General features: G+C 38.3%; 1 protein-coding gene across 3 annotated transcripts in view; it reads right to left on the bottom strand.

Annotated features, from left to right (window-relative positions):
• Positions 1 to 694: 694 nt before the first annotated feature.
• The window catches only part of CCDC9B (coiled-coil domain containing 9B), a 673,451-nt gene continuing 657,468 nt past the window's right edge, over positions 695 to 16,677 (bottom strand). For all 3 annotated transcript variants that reach the window (XM_053697898.1, XM_053697899.1, XM_053697900.1), the window contains one exon: positions 695 to 1,079. The gene's annotated coding sequence lies outside the window, so the exon portion shown is untranslated. The remainder of the gene's footprint in view (positions 1,080 to 16,677) is intronic.

Raw genomic sequence — 16,677 nt, 5'->3', positions numbered from 1 at the left:
GTAATCCGTGCAGAATGTGGTTTGGCATTGCTGGAAAAGATGACAGTGTTGATGCATGGCTTCTGCTTTGCATAGTAAAGCCTTAACTTGCATTTGTGGATTCAGCGACAAATGGTGTGGACTGACAAAGGTTTACCAAAGTATTCCCGAACCCATGTCAGGATATCCATTACAAACTCATGACGGTTTTTGAGACAGTGACGTCTAAGGGATAGGAGACCACACGCATTCTGAAGTGGTTTTCGGCCTTGCCCTTTACGCAACCAAGATTTGACCAGATTCCTTGAATCTTTTTATTATAGTGTGCACTGTAGAAGGTGAAATGCCCAAAATCCTACCGATTTGTCTTTGGGGAATGTTGTTCTCAAAGTGTTGGATTATTTGCTGACGCATATTTTGGCAGATTGGCGAACCTCAACCCATCTCTTGAAGGACTAGGCCTTTTTTGTAGGCTCCTTATATACTAAAATTACACGATTGTCTCACCTGTTTCACATCACCTTCTTATTTCAACTTGTTACATCGTTATTAGTCCTAAATTGTCCCAACTTTTTGGAACGTGTAGCAGATTTGAAATGAGTGTATATTTAAAAAAAAAAAAAAAATTAAATTCACAAAGTAAAACATCAAATGATGTGTTAATAAAGTGTTTTCAATATAGTACAGGGTCAATTGAATTTCAAAATTACTTCTTTTTTTTTGCATTTTTCTTACTGTCCAAACTTTTTCACAATTGGCCTTGTATATACACATACACACATGTATACCTTGGCAAAAAACATGCTGTGCTTATGTATTTAATCTAGCAACTCTATGATTTCTATATGACTAAGCTAGTTTACTAAATCTCTCACTGGGAGCGCAAGTTAAATCTAAACTGGTGAAACATTTTGCGACCCTCTATGGCAGCCAGGGGCTAAATAAAAGAAAACTGCGGAAAATGAGAGAAAATTAAATGTCCAAACAGTTGTGTGCAATCTTCTGTACTGATGTTTTCAAGCTTCCAAAAAAATAAATAAAGTAGTGAAGCAGTTCATGTAATTAAAAGGAGTCCTTGTTTTAATTTGAGAACAATCCATCTGGGGAAAAAATACAGACAATGAAAGTTAGTTCTGGCAATGAATAATAAATTACTGCTAGACAAACACTATTTTACCTTGACAAACCTCTTCACCTAAGCAGCTTTTCGTTCTCTGCTCGAATGTATTGGATCATTTCCGAAGTGCCTACTGCTTGCATATATAAATCTGTTTAACCCATGCAAAGTTAAAGGGACAAGAAACACAAAATACCATTTTAAACAACTTTCCAATTTTACTTCTATTAGCTTATTTGGTTCATTCTCTTGGCAACCTTTGTTGAAAAGAATATCTAGATAGCTTGGAGTTAGCTGCTGATTGGTGGCTAAACTTCTATGCCCGTTTTAATTGGCTAACAAATGTGTTCAGCTACCTCCCAGGAGTGCATTGCTTCTTCTTCAATAAAAGATACCAAGAGAATGAAGCAAAATTAATAACAGAAGTAAGTTGGAAAGTTGTTTAAAAATATATAATCTATCTAAAGTTCTAAATGAAACATTTTGGGTTTTATATCCCTTTAATGTCTTTTCCGGATTGGTAATGTACTACTGGTCCACAGCTGAAGACAGATGCTGAACCAATCAGAGCATGAATTTTCCAAGAATTGTAATTATTTATTTTTTAGACTAGATTCTTCTTAATACATAAGGTGTTTTATTTCTTGAATGTAACGTTCTATTAAATGTAAGTAACACTGTGTGTCTCAGATTGTTTCTTCTCATAAGACTTTACCTTTAAGCAGTTTGTCTCTACAAAATTACAACAGCATATTAGAATGGGTTAACTTCAGTATTACAGTGAAGGAATTCAATCTCTAAATAAAATGAGGAGGATAAATTCAGATGCCCATTTATGGTTTAAACCACAAATGAAATACAGCTCTTAAAATCCGGTCTCAAAATATTTCAAATGAATTATAAAAGCACATAAATTAAAGCATTACAAATCATTTGTAAAAAAAATAAATAGTAACCTGACACATTGAGATGTTGACTTTTATTTGTTTTTCTTTAAGGTCCATGTCAGAATCTGGATATTTTGCTGAAGGCAATATGCATGTAACAACTCTTATGTAGAGTGGGTCTGTGCTAGTTTTCTACAATAAGGTTGACAAAATGAGTTCAATTTAGGAGTCAGCAAGTATTTTTAGAATTGTGCTACATATATATATATGTTTAGATAACATAATTTATGTAAGAACTTACCTGATAAATTAATTTCTTTTATATTGGCAAGAGTCCATGAGCTAGTGACGTATGGGATATACAATCCTACCAAGAGGGGCAAAGTTTCCCAAACCTCAAAATGCCTATAAATACACCACTCACCACACCCACAATTCAGTTTAACGAATAGCCAGGTAGTGGGGTTATGGAAAACAGGAGTAGAAAGCATCAAAAAAGGAACTGGAAATATGATTGTGCTTTATGTACAAAATCATAACCACCATAAACAGGGTGGGTCTCATGGACTCTTGCCAATATGAAAGGAATTAATTTATCAGGTAAGTTTTTACATAAATTATGTTTTCTTTCATGTAATTGGCAAGAGTCCATGGGCTAGTGACGTATGGAATATTAATACCCAAAATGTGGTACTCCACAGAAGAGTCACTAGAGAGGGAGGGATAAAAATAAATCCACATCCAAAAAATAAGTTTTTCTTATAATTGAAAAGAAAAAAACATAAAACATAAGCAGAGGAATCAAACTGAAACAGTTGCCTGAAGAATTTTTCTACCAAAAACTGCTTCGAAAGAGGCAAACACAAAACGGTAGAATTCAGTAAATGTATGCAAAAAAGACCAAGTTACTACTTTGCAAATCCGATCAACTGAAGCTTCATTCTTAAAAGCCCACAAAGTGGAGACTGATCTAGTAGAATGAGCTGTGATTCTCTGAGGCGGGGCCTGACCTGACTCCAAATAAGCCTGATGAATCAAAAGCTTTAACCAAGATGCCAAGGAAATGGCAGAAGCTTTCTGAAGTTTCCTAGAACCAGAAAAGACAACAAATAGACTAGAAGTCTTCCTGAAATCTTTAGTAGCTTCAATATAATATTTCAAAGCTCTAACAATATCCAAAGAATGTAAGGATCTCTCCAAAGAATTCTTAGGATTAGGACACAAAGAGGGAACAAAAATTTCCCTATTAATGTTATGAGAATTCACAACCTTAGGAAGAAATTCAAATTAAGTCAACAAAACTGCCTGATCCCGATGAAAAATCAGAAAAGGAGACTCACAAGAAAGAGCAGATAATTCGGAAACTCTTCTAGCAGAAGAGATAGCCAAAAGGAACAACACTTTCCAAGAAAGTAGTTTAATATCCAAAGAATGCATAGACTCAAAAAGAGGAGCCTGTAAAGCCTTCAAAACCAAAGACTCCAAGGAGGAGAGATTAATTTAATGACAGGCTTGATACGGACCAAAGCCTGTATAAAACAGTGAATATCAGGAAGCTTAGCAATCTTTCTGTGAAATAAAACAGAAAGAGCAGAGATTTGTCCCTTTAAAGAACTTGCAGACAAATCTTTATCCAAACCATCCTGAAGAAACTGTAAAATGAAACAAAAGTCTTCTAAACTCGATAATAAATCTTCCTAGAAACAGATTTATGAGCCTGTAACATAGTATTAATCACTGAGTCAGAGAAACCTCTATGACTAAGCACTAAGCGTTCAATTTCCATACCTTAATATTTAAAGATTTGAGATCCTGATGGAAAAACGGACCTTGAGACCACTTCCTCAGATGTAAAGTCTGACGGCTGATTGAATCCACTTCCCAATTGACTATACCTGGGATATGTACCGCAGAAATTAGACAAGAGCTGGATTCCGCCTAAGAAAGTATCCAAAATACTTCTTTCATAGCTAGGGGACTGTGAGTCCCACCCTGATGATTGACATATGCCACAGTTTTTATATTGTCTGTCTGTAAACAAATAAATGAATCTCTCTTCACCAGAGGCCAAACCTGAAGAGCCCTGAAAATAGCACCTCGGTTCACTGTCCGCTCTGAACCCGCAGTCTGCCTCTGCTCATTAGCTGATACTTAAAACGCTGAGACTCTCAAGGGCCGTTCCTCCCTTATAGCCAAACTCCACTTAGAACCAGCACATCCCAGTGTGCTCCATTGGGACTTACAGGAACTCTGCTTCCTCAGTTTTAGTGTGACTGCCATGCATCCAGTCTGAGCAAACCTTCCCAGTTACTTAAGTTAACTACTATGATACTGGAGTATATCCTATTCTCTCTACTTGCTTAAGGGGATCCTATATTAGTAACCTCATTCAAGTTTCCTTAAGTAGCTTATTCTTATTCTCAGTTGAATAACGATACAGCTCTAATAAATTGCTTTTGTACTAGTTACTATTTAGCACCATATATTTAGTAATAAATTGTACTATTAAGGCATACATTTCAAATATAAGTTTTTAGGAACTGCAGTTGTGACCACATAACCTTAACCATATACTGGTCATTACACCAGGTTGGACGAACAAAAGAGGCCCCTTGAACTAAACGATGGTGGTCTAACCACCAAGTCAGAGAGAGTCGAACGTTTGGATTTAAGGATATTGACTGTGATATCCTTGTATAATCTCTGCACCATTGATCCAGCATACAAAGCTAAAGAGGTCTTATATGAAAACGAGCAAAGGGAATCATCGAGACTGAAGGTTTTGACAAGCTGAAACCAATTTCATTTGTCTCTTGTCTGTTAGAGACAGTGTCATGGACACTGAATCTATCTGGAAACCTAAAAAGGTGACCCTTGTCTGAGGAATCAAGGAACTTTTCAGTAAATTGATCCTCCAGCCATGTCTTTGAAGAAACAGCAATAGTTGATTTGTGTGAGATTTGGCAGAATTTAAAGACTGAGCTAGTACCAAGATATCATCCAAATAAGGAACACCACAATACCCTGTTCTCTGATTACAGAGAGTAGGGCACCAAGAACCTTTGAGAAAAATCTTGGAGCTGTTGCTAGGCCAAATGGAAGAGCGACAAACTGGTAATGCTTGTCTAGAAAAGAGAATCTCAGAAACAGATAGTGGTCTGGATGAATCGGAATATGAAGATATGCATCCTGTAAGTCTATCATGGACATATAATGACCTTGCTGAACAAAAAGCATAATAGTCCTTAGTTACCATTTGAAAGATGGCACTCTTACAAAATGATTCAAAATTTCAGATCCAGAACTGGCCTGAATAAAGTTTCTTTCTTTGGGACAATGAATAGATTTGAATAAAACCCCAGATCCTGTTCCTGAAAACGGAACTGGTATGATTACCCCCTGAAAGCTCCAGATCTGAAACACACTTCAGAAAAGCCTGAGCATTCACTGGATTTACTGGGATGTGTGAGAGAAAAAATCTTCTCACAAGTGGTCTTACTCTGAATCCTATCCGATACCCTTGAGAGACAATACTCTGAATCCACTGATTTTGGACAGAATCTGTCCAAATGATTTGGGAAAAATTCAATCTGCCCCCCACCAGCTGAGCTTAAATGAGGGCCGCACCTTCATGCAGACTTGGGGGCTGGCTTTGGTTTCTTAAAGGGCTTGGATTTATGCCAACTTGAAGAAGGTTTCCAATTGGAACCAAATTCTTTAGGGGAAGGATTGGCTTTCTGTTCCTTATTCTGTAGAAAAGAACGAAAACGATTAGAAGGTTTTAGATTTACCCTTAGGTCTTTATCCTGAGGTAAAAAAAACTCCCTTTCCCCCAGTGATAGTTGAAATAATTGAATCCAACTGAGAACCAAATAAATTATTACTTTGGAAAGAAAGAGATAGTAATCTAGACTTAGATATCATGTCTGCATTCCAATATTTAAGCCACAAAGCTCTTCTAGCTAAAATAGCTAAAGACATAGATTTAACATCAGTTTTGATGATATCAAAAATAGCATCACAGATAAAATGATTAGCATGTTGAAGCATATGAACAATGCTAGACAAATCAGAATCTGTTTCCTGTTGCGCTAAGCTTTCCAACCAAAAATTTGATGCAGCTGCAACATCAGCCATGGATATAGCAGGCCTAAGATTATAGCCAGAAAATAAATAAGCTTTCCTTAGATAAGATTCAAGTTTCCTATCTAAAGGATCCTTAAAAGAAGTACTATCTCATAGGGATAGTAGTACGTTTGGCAAGAGTAGAAATAGCCCCATCAACTTTGGGGATTTTTTCCCAAAACTCCAATCTAGCTGCAGGCAAAGGATACAACTTCTTAAGCCTAGAAGAAGGAATAAAATAAGTACCAGGCCTATTCCATTCCTTAGAAATCATATCAGAAATAGCATCAGAAACTGAAAAAACCTCTGGAGTAACCACAGGAGGTTTGTAAACAGAATTTAAATGTTTACTAATTTTAGTATCAAGAGGACTAGATTCCTCAATATCCAAAGTAACCAACACTTCTTTATGAATATACTCCATCTTAAAGAGATAAGTAGATTTGTCAATATCTGAGGAAGGATCTTCTGAACCAGATAGATCCTCATCAGAGGAGGATAATCCAGTATGTTGTTGGTCATTTGAAATTGCATTAATCTTATGAGAAGTTTTAAAAGACCTTTTACGTTTATTAGAAGGCGGAATAGCAGACAAAGCCTTCTGAATCGCATCAGCAATAAAATCTTTGATATTCACAGATATATCATGTACATCAGATGTTGAAGGAACAACAGGCATTGTACTAGTACTGAAGGATACATTCTCTGCATGCAAAAGCTTGTCTTGACAACTGTTACATACTACAGCTGGAGATATAATCGCCACAAACTTACAACAGATACACTTAGCTTTGGTAGAACTGTTATCATGCAGCAGGATTCCAACAGTGGTTTCTGAGACAGGATCAGATTGAGACATCTTGCAAATATAAAAGAAAAAAAACAACATATAATGCAAAATGATAAATTTCCTTATATGGCAGTTTCAGGAATGGGAAAAAAATGCAAATAGCATAGCCCTCTGAGCATAAAAAAGAGTAAGAGGCATATAGGAAGTGGGGTTTAAATAAATAAATAATTTGGCGCCAAGTATGACACACAACGCAAAATGAATTTTTTTTGGCGCTAACAACACCCGGAAATGACGCAACTCACGCCATGGCAGACACAACCTTGTGCAAGGAAACCTGCGCCAACTAAGACGCCAGAAATTACGAATTTGCGTCACCGAGCGTACCTTTGTGCAAAAAAAAATTCTCGCGCCAAGAATAACGCAATAAATATCAGCATTTTGCGACCTCCCGAGCCTAATTTTGCCCGCAAAAATTAATGAAAAAGCAGTCAATTTGAAGAAAAGACTATACCCCAGGAAAGAAAATATTTTTCCCAATTTTGAAACTGATAGTTTGCAAAAGGAAATATACATAAACCTGACTCATGGCAAATATAAGTACAATACATATATTTAAAACTTTATATTAATACATAAAGTGCCAAACCATAGCTGAGAGTGTCTTAAGTAATGAAAACATACTTACCGAAAGACACCCATCCACATATAGCAGATAGCCAAACCAGTACTGAAACGTTTATCAGTAGAGGTAATAGAATATGAGAGTATATCGTCGATCTGAAAAGGGAGGTAGGAGATGATTCTCTACGACCGATAACAGAGAACCTTTGAAAAGATTTCCTGTGAGGAAAACCATAGAATCAATAGGTGATACTCTCTTCACATCCCTCTGACAAACACTGTACTCTGAGAGAAATTTGGCTTCAAAATGCTGAGAAGCGCATATCACAGAAGAAAATCAAGCACAAACTTTACTTCACCACCTCCATAGGGAGGCAAAATGTGTAAATTGTGGGTGTGGTGAGGGGTGTATTTATAGGCATTTTGAGGTTTGGGAAACTTGGCCCCTCCTGGTAGGATTGTATATCCCATACGTCACTAGCTCATGGACTCTTGCCAATTACATGAAAGAAATATATATATATATAGATATACAAAACACGGAAGGGAACTGCACTCTCATACTGGACCGGGTACACATCCCATGACCCTGCGACATGCTCAGCCCTGGGTGCCACTGTGATTACATATTCCTGTGCACCCTTCCTTGTTCCCAGTTTATTTGGATTTGAGAGCTTGCATTGTGTGGCTGTTTTAGAGTCCCAGGCAGTTAACCCCAGTCAGGTCTGGGTGCAAGAACCATAGGGAAAATTACAAAACAAATTAATACAACACACAGAGAAAACCCAGCACTCACTTACAAACTCTCAGCTAAGATTTAAAAGCAAAAATGCAAAGGTTAGTTACCGCATCTGGCCAAATGGGACAAGCCCAGGTACCTCGTCAAGGTCCTTTCCAATACCTGGGACCCTAAAACAGCCACACAATGCAAGCTCTCAAATCCAAATAAACTGGGAACAAGGAAGGGTGCACAGGAATATGTAATCACCCTAGACATATACAAAACACGGAAGGGAACTGCACTCTCATACTGGACCGGGTACACATCCCATGACCCTGCAACATGCTCAGCCCTGGGTGCCACTGGCACTCACAGGAAGCTGTGCTGTTCCCAGAGTCACAGGCAGTTAACCCCAGTCAGGTCTGGGTGCAAGAACCATAGGGAAAATTACAAAACAAATTAATACAACACACAGAGAAAACCCAGCACTCACTTACAAGCTCTCAGCTAAGATTTAAAAGCAAAAATGGAAAGGTTAGTTACCGCATCTGGCCAAATGGGACAAGCCCAGGTACCTCGTCAAGGTCCTTTCCAATACCTGGGACCCTAAAACAGCCACACAATGCAAGCTCTCAAATCCAAATAAACTGGGAACAAGGGAAGGGTGCACAGGAATATGTAATCACCCTAGACATATACAAAACACGGAAGGGAACTGCACTCTCATACTGGACCGGGTACACATCCCATGACCCTGCAACATGCTCAGCCCTTGGTGCCACTGGCACTCACAGCAAGCTGTGCTGTTCCCAGAGTCACAGGCAGTTAACCCCAGTCAGGTCTGGGTGCAAGAACCATAGGGAAAATTACAAAACAAATTAATACAACACACAGAGAAAACCCAACACTCACTTACAAGCTCTCAGCTAAGATTTAAAAGCAAAAATGGAAAGGTTAGTTACCGCATCTGGCCAAATGTTTTGTAATTTTCCCTATGGTTCTTGCACCCAGACCTGACTGGGGTTAACTGCCTGTGACTCTGGGAACAGCACAGCTTCCTGTGAGTGCCAGTGGCACCCAGGGCTGAGCATGTTGCAGGGTCATGGGATGTGTACCCGGTCCAGTATGAGAGTGCAGTTCCCTTCCGTGTTTTGTATATGTCTAGGGTGATTACATATTCCTGTGCACCCTTCCCTTGTTCCCAGTTTATTTGGATTTGAGAGCTTGCATTGTGTGGCTGTTTTAGGGTCCCAGGTATTGGAAAGGACCTTGACGAGGTACCTGGGCTTGTCCCATTTGGCCAGATGCAGTAACTAACCTTTCCATTTTTGCTTTTAAATCTTAGCTGAGAGCTTGTAAGTGAGTGCTGGGTTTTCTCTGTGTGTTGTATTAATTTGTTTTGTAATTTTCCCTATGGTTCTTGCACCCAGACCTGACTGGGGTTAACTGCCTGTGACTCTGGGAACAGCACAGCTTCCTGTGACTGCCAGTGGCACCCAGGGCTGAGCATGTTGCAGGGTCATGGGATGTGTACCCGGTCCAGTATGAGAGTGCAGTTCCCTTCCGTGTTTTGTATATGTCTAGGGTGATTACATATTCCTGTGCACCCTTCCCTTGTTCCCAGTTTATTTGGATTTGAGAGCTTGCATTGTGTGGCTGTTTTAGGGTCCCAGGTATTGGAAAGGACCTTGACGAGGTACCTGGGCTTGTCCCATTTGGCCAGATGTGGTAACTAACCTTTCCATTTTTGCTTTCAAATCTTAGCTGAGAGCTTGTAAGTGAGTGCTGGGTTTTCTCTGTGTGTTGTATTAATTTGTTTTGTAATTTTCCCTATGGTTCTTGCACCCAGACCTGACTGGGGTTAACTGCCTGTGACTCTGGGAACAGCACAGCTTCCTGTGAGTGCCAGTGGCACCCAGGGCTGAGCATGTTGCAGGGTCATGGGATGTGTACCCGGTCCAGTATGAGAGTGCAGTTCCCTTCCGTGTTTTGTATATGTCTAGGGTGATTACATATTCCTGTGCACCCTTCCCTTGTTCCCAGTTTATTTGGATTTGAGAGCTTGCATTGTGTGGCTGTTTTAGGGTCCCAGGTATTGGAAAGGACCTTGACGAGGTACCTGGGCTTGTCCCATTTGGCCAGATGCGGTAACTAACCTTTCCATTTTTGCTTTTAAATCTTAGCTGAGAGCTTGTAAGTGAGTGCTGGGTTTTCTCTGTGTGTTGTATTAATTTGTTTTGTAATTTTCCCTATGGTTCTTGCACCCAGACCTGACTGGGGTTAACTGCCTGTGACTCTGGGAACAGCACAGCTTCCTGTGAGTGCCAGTGGCACCCAGGGCTGAGTATGTTGCAGGGTCATGGGATGTGTACCCGGTCCAGTATGAGAGTGCAGTTCCCTTCCGTGTTTTGTATATGTCTAGGGTGATTACATATTCCTGTGCACCCTTCCCTTGTTCCCAGTTTATTTGGATTTGAGAGCTTGCGTTGTGTGGCTGTTTTAGGGTCCCAGGTATTGGAAAGGACCTTGACGAGGTACCTGGGCTTGTCCCATTTGGCCAGATGCGGTAACTAACCTTTCCATTTTTGCTTTTAAATCTTAGCTTGTAAGTGAGTGCTGGGTTTTCTCTGTGTGTTGTATATATAGATATATATAGATCTCAATGACAAAAAACTGGTTAGTGCCAGAGTTCCCAATCAAACAGAAATTCAGAAGTTCAACTCCTCCATCAACGTTGATTGTTTAAAGGGACAGTTTACTCAAAAAGTTTTCTCCTCTTTAATTTGTTTCCACTGATCCATTTTACCTGTTGGAGTGTATTACATTAGTTACAAAAAACAACTTTGCCTGTATAACAGCATTTGATTTTACCTACATTAAAAGTTTTGATACTCAAGTATTGGCTATTTACAAGCTATGTAAACACAGCCTGCAGAAGACATTACACTCCCAGTGGGGAGTTGGAGAGAGAGAATTCTAAAATGTTAGTTTTCCATTGTTTTTTTCCAAGTATTGTATAGAGACAGAGATAAGAAAGGGAAGAATTTAAGTGATAAGAAAAGGATGTCTGATCTCTCTGCAATCTTAGCCTATTTTGATAGGTTGTGGTTTCAAAGAGCATATGCAGCTAATTAATTTACAAAAATAAAGATTAAGGAACATTTTCTTATAAATCTTATATTATGCAGCTGGTGAAACAAGTCATTGGGATCACATTATGGGGAAATAAAGTTTACAGCACACAGTCCCTTTAAATATCTGTGCATTTAAAAGTTTGATTCAAAAGGTTTTTTGTTGTTGTTGAATTTCCTAGGGTTTTTACTGTAGAAAATGTGTGTGTGGTGTCTGTTATGTGCTGAAGTTATTTGCTTTATAATAATGATGAGTACCACCTATTAAAGGGACATTTAACAGTATGAGATTATAAAATGTTTAAGTATGTGCAGTTATAAAACTTTGCAATATACTTTATTTATTGTGTCACCATTTCTTGTAGTTTTTATAAAGTAATATGCATTGTAATGTTTGAATTTAGGCATTCTGTTTATGTCTCTCTACTGTTGAAAACAGTTAGGGACATATATATAAAACAGACAAAAGAGAAGGTGCAACATAGATTTGTTAGACTAATTACATGAAAGGGGTTTCGTACAGCCTTATTTGCAAACTCTTTTTTAATAAGCACAACAAAGGACAACATTACTTGCGCTAACGTACCCAGACTAGCTCCACAAAGAAAGTATGGTCCCTACCACCAAACAGAAAAGTTACAAAAATACAAAGACAATGTGGGCGCCTAAAAAGGCAAATCTAGGGGAGAATAAAGTTATTAAAAGAGTATCAGTGCACAATTCAATGCGTGTGAGATTATTTTGTCAATAGATTTAATATGTCAAAAGAAAAGACCTGATAATCATTAGAACAAATATAGAAATATGTTTTATAATATATGTACACATAAAAACAGCTCCTATATGTCTAGAGATATCCCAAAACTAATAAGCACAGGGAAACTAAAAAATCCTAAAGGAATGAGCTAGATATAAAGGATAACACTGCTTAGTTATAGCATAAAATACAATATATGATAAAAAAAAAGTCCAGTATATAGAATCCTCTGCTGCAGACAGAGATTCAAACACAAGTTCACACGAGAAAAAATGTATGGTTTCACATCCAGGGTTAAATCTAACCCGTTAACAGCACATTCAGATCCGGTTAAAAAGTACCTTAGTGAAAGTTCTGGAATGTCTAGTTACAGTATATATGTGTGTATATATATATATAGACAGCTGTGTGTGACATATTCTCTGAAGCATGTACGGTGTCCTGCTCTGGACACAAAAATATTAGTGATACAGCAACGCGTTTCGGCTCACATAGAGCCTTTCTTAACCCAGAATACAATCCTATGCCATCCTCCTCCTTAAATACCCTCCTTGGGGTATTTAATTGATAGGCACTTCCCAAACCTTGATTACGTTAGTATAGCATTGCCATTTTCGGGATATCGGCAGATGGAATATAAATGTTGTGTGATCTTTCATTTCAAATCATAAGTGTTAATGTTCGAGCCATTATACAATACAAAAACAATAATATGAAAACAATGAACGTTTTTTTATAATTTCTTCTAATACTTTTATCTTAAAACACTTAAAGGGATACTGCAGAGGTTAACTTCCCAACTATGGTAAAATAAAAGTATTTTTTCTCTCTTATAAATTATGGTTACATAGAGGTCTTTTTCTATAAAACAACGCTTAATTGAGAATCTTTTTTCAAAATAACTATAGGTAAAAATAATTATTTTGATAATATCGGAAACAGATTACGAGTTTTTCGTTATGAGAGGTGCGGTGCTATCGAGCATTTTTTTCTCACCACTCACTTAGCTACAGCGCTGGTTTTATGGGTTTTTACAAACCCGGCATTAAAAGGCAAGAAGTGAGCGTAGAGCAAAATTGAGCTCCATACCGCACTCCAATACAAGCGCTGCTTAAGTCAGCGGTGAGGTGGTCGTACCTGCTCATGCGCGATTTCCCCATAGACATCAATGGGGAGAGCCGTCTGAAAAAAGTCTAACACCTGCAAAAAAGCAAAAAACGCAGCCCCATTGATTCCTATGGGGAAACACATTTTATGTTTACACCTAACATCCTAACATGAACCCCGAGTCTAAATACCCCTAATCTTACACTTATTAACCCCTAACCTGCTGCTCCGACATCGTCGACACCTGCATTGTACTTATTAACCCCTAATCTTCCGCTCCGGACACCGCCGCCACCTATATTATAATTATTAACCTCTAATCTGCTGCCCCCAACATCGCCGACACCTACATTATATTTATTAACCCCTAATCTGCCGCCCCCAATGTCACCGCAACCTACCTACATTTATTAACCCCTAATCTGCTGCCCCCAATGTCGCCGCCACTATATTAAATGTATTAACCCCTAAATCTAAGTCTAACCCTAACACCCCCTAACTTAAATATAATTTAAATAAATCTACATAAAATTACTATCATTACCTAAATTATTCCTATTTAAAACTAAATACCTATAAAATAAACCCTAAGCTAGCTACAATATAACTAATAGTTACATTGTATCTATCTTAGGGTTTATTTTTATTTTACAGGCAAGTTTTTATTTATTTTAACTAGGTAGAATAGTTACTAAATAGTTATTAACTATTTAATAACTACCTAGCTAAAATAAATACAAATTTACCTGTAAAATAAAACCTAACCTAAGTTACACTAACACCTAACACTACACTACAATTAAATCAATTCCCTAAATTAAATACAATTAAATAAATTAAATTAGCTAAATCACAAAAAAAACCCCACTAAATTACAGAAAATAAAAAAACAAATTACAAGATATTTAAACTAATCAAAATAAAAAAAGCCCCCCAAAATAAAACCCCCCACTAGCCTAAACTAAACTATCAATAGCCCTTAAAAGGGCCTTTTGCGGGGCATTGCCCCAAAGAAATCAGCTCTTTTACCTGTAAAAAAAATACAAACAACCCCCAACAGTAAAACCTACCACCCACACAACCAACCCCCCAAATAAAAGCCTAACTAAAAAAGCCTAAGCTCCCCATTGCCCTGAAAAGGGCATTTGGATGGGCATTGCCCTTAAAAGGGCATTTAGCTCTATTGCAGGCCCAAAGCCCTAACCTAAAAAATAAACCCACCCAATATACCCTTAAAAAAATCCTAAAACTAACCCCCGAATATTCACTTACCAGGAGAAGTCTTCATCCAAGCGACAAGATGTCCTCAACGAAGCCGGCAGAAGTGGTCCTCCAGACGGGCAGAAGTGGTCCTCCAGATAGGCAGAAGTCTTCATCCAGACGGCATCTTCTATCTCCATCCTTGCGGAGCGGGTCCATCTTCAAAACATCCAACGCGGAGCATCCTCTTCTTCCAACAGACTAACAACGAATGAAGGTACCTTTAAATGACGTCATCCAAGATGGCGTCCCTTAGATTCCGATTGGCTGATAGAATTCTATCAGCCAATCGGAATTAAGGTAGAAAAAATCCTATTGGCTGATTGGATCCAATCAGCCAATAGGATTGAGCTCGCATTTTATTGGCTGTTCCAATCAGCCAATGGAACGCAAGCTCAATCCTATTGGCTGATCCAATCAGCCAATAGGATTTTTTCGACCTTAATTCCGATTGGCTGATAGAATTCTATCAGCCAATCTGAATCTAGGGGATGCCATCTTGGATGACGTCATTTAAAGTTACCTTCATTCGTCGTTAGTCCGTCGGAAGAAGAGGATGCTCCGCGTCGGATGTCTTGAAGATGGACCCGCTCCGCGCCGGAAGGATGAAGATAGAAGATGCCATCTGGATGCAGACTTCTGTCCATCTGGAGGACCACTCCTGCCCGTCTGGAGGACCACTTCCGCCGGCTTCGTTGAGGACATCTTGCCGCTTGGATGAAGACTTCTCCTGGTAAGTGAATCTTCGGGGGTTAGTTTTAGGATTTTTTTAAGGGTGTATTGGGTGGGTTTATTTTTTAGGTTAGGTCTTTGGGCCTGCAATAGAGTTAAATGCCCTTTTAAGGGCAATGCCCATCCAAATGCCCTTTTCAGGGCAATGGGGAGCTTAGGTTTTTTTAGTTAGGGTTTTATTTGGGGGGTTGGTTGTGTGGGTGGTGGGTTTTACTGTTGACCCGCAAAAGGCCCTTTTAAGGGCTATTGGTAGTTTAGTTTAGACTAGGGGGGTTTATTTTGGGGGGGATTTTTTTATTTTGATAGGGCTCTTAGATTAGGTGTAATTAGTTTAAAGATCTGTAATTTGTTTTTTTATTTTCTGTAATTTAGTGGGTGTTTTTGTGATTAAGCTAATTTAATTTATTTAATTGTATTTAATGTAGGTAATTTATTTAATTATAGTGTAAGGTAAGGTGATATTGTAACTTAGGTTAGGTTTTATTTTACAGGTAAATTTGTATTTATTTTAGCTAGGTAATTATTAAATAGTTAATAACTATTTAGTAACTATTCTACCTAGTTAAAATAAATACAAACTTGCCTGTAAAATAAAAATAAACCCTAAGATAACTACAATGTAACTATTAGTTATATTGTAGCTAGCTTAGGGTTTATTTTATAGGTATTTAGTTTTAAATAGGAAAAATTTAGTTAATGATAGTAATATTTATTTCTATTTATTGTAATTATATTTAAGTTAGGGGGTGTTAGGGTTAGACTTAAGTTTTTTTAAAGGGTTAATAAATTTAGAATAGTGGCAGCGACGTTGGGGACGGCAGATTAGGGGTTAATAAATGTAATGTAGGTTGCGGCGATGTCTGTAGCAGAAGATTAGGGGTTAATAAAATTCAACTAGTGTTTGCGAGGCGGGAGTGAGTGGGTTTAGGGGTTAATATGTTTATTATAGTGGCGGCGATGTACGGAGAGGCAGATTAGGGGTTAAAATTTTTATTATAGTGTTTGCGATGCGGGAGGGCCTCGGTTTAGGGGTTAATAGGTAGTTTATGGATGTTAGTGTACTTTTTAGCACTTTAGTTATGAGTTTTATAGGGATAGGTACGTTAACGCTGCTTTTTTACCTTAATGCACAGTTCGTCATCTAGCCAAACGTTTTTATTTCATCATAAACACATCTATTTATCAAAGCGTCAACTGACTTGCATTCGCCGGCACCAATACGCTTTCCTAAGATCGCCTAACATCGCTACCGCGGACCTGAATACGTTCTCCAAAATTATCAAAAAAGCTGTCAAAAAGCCGCGCACCAAGTATGGTGTGATGAGCAGCGGACTGTTGTTAACTAACAGTCATCGATCTTGCTGCTCTTCTGCTTTTTTACAGCTTTCTTGGTACCCTGTCACTAAACAACCACACTATACTATACTGTTTACCCCCTAAACCGCCG

Source organism: Bombina bombina, chromosome 1 (genome assembly GCF_027579735.1).
Source record: "Bombina bombina isolate aBomBom1 chromosome 1, aBomBom1.pri, whole genome shotgun sequence".
Lineage (NCBI taxonomy): Eukaryota > Metazoa > Chordata > Amphibia > Anura > Bombinatoridae > Bombina > Bombina bombina.
The sequence above is the reverse complement of the archived record's forward strand: the minus strand, read 5'-3'. Positions and strand labels throughout refer to the sequence as shown.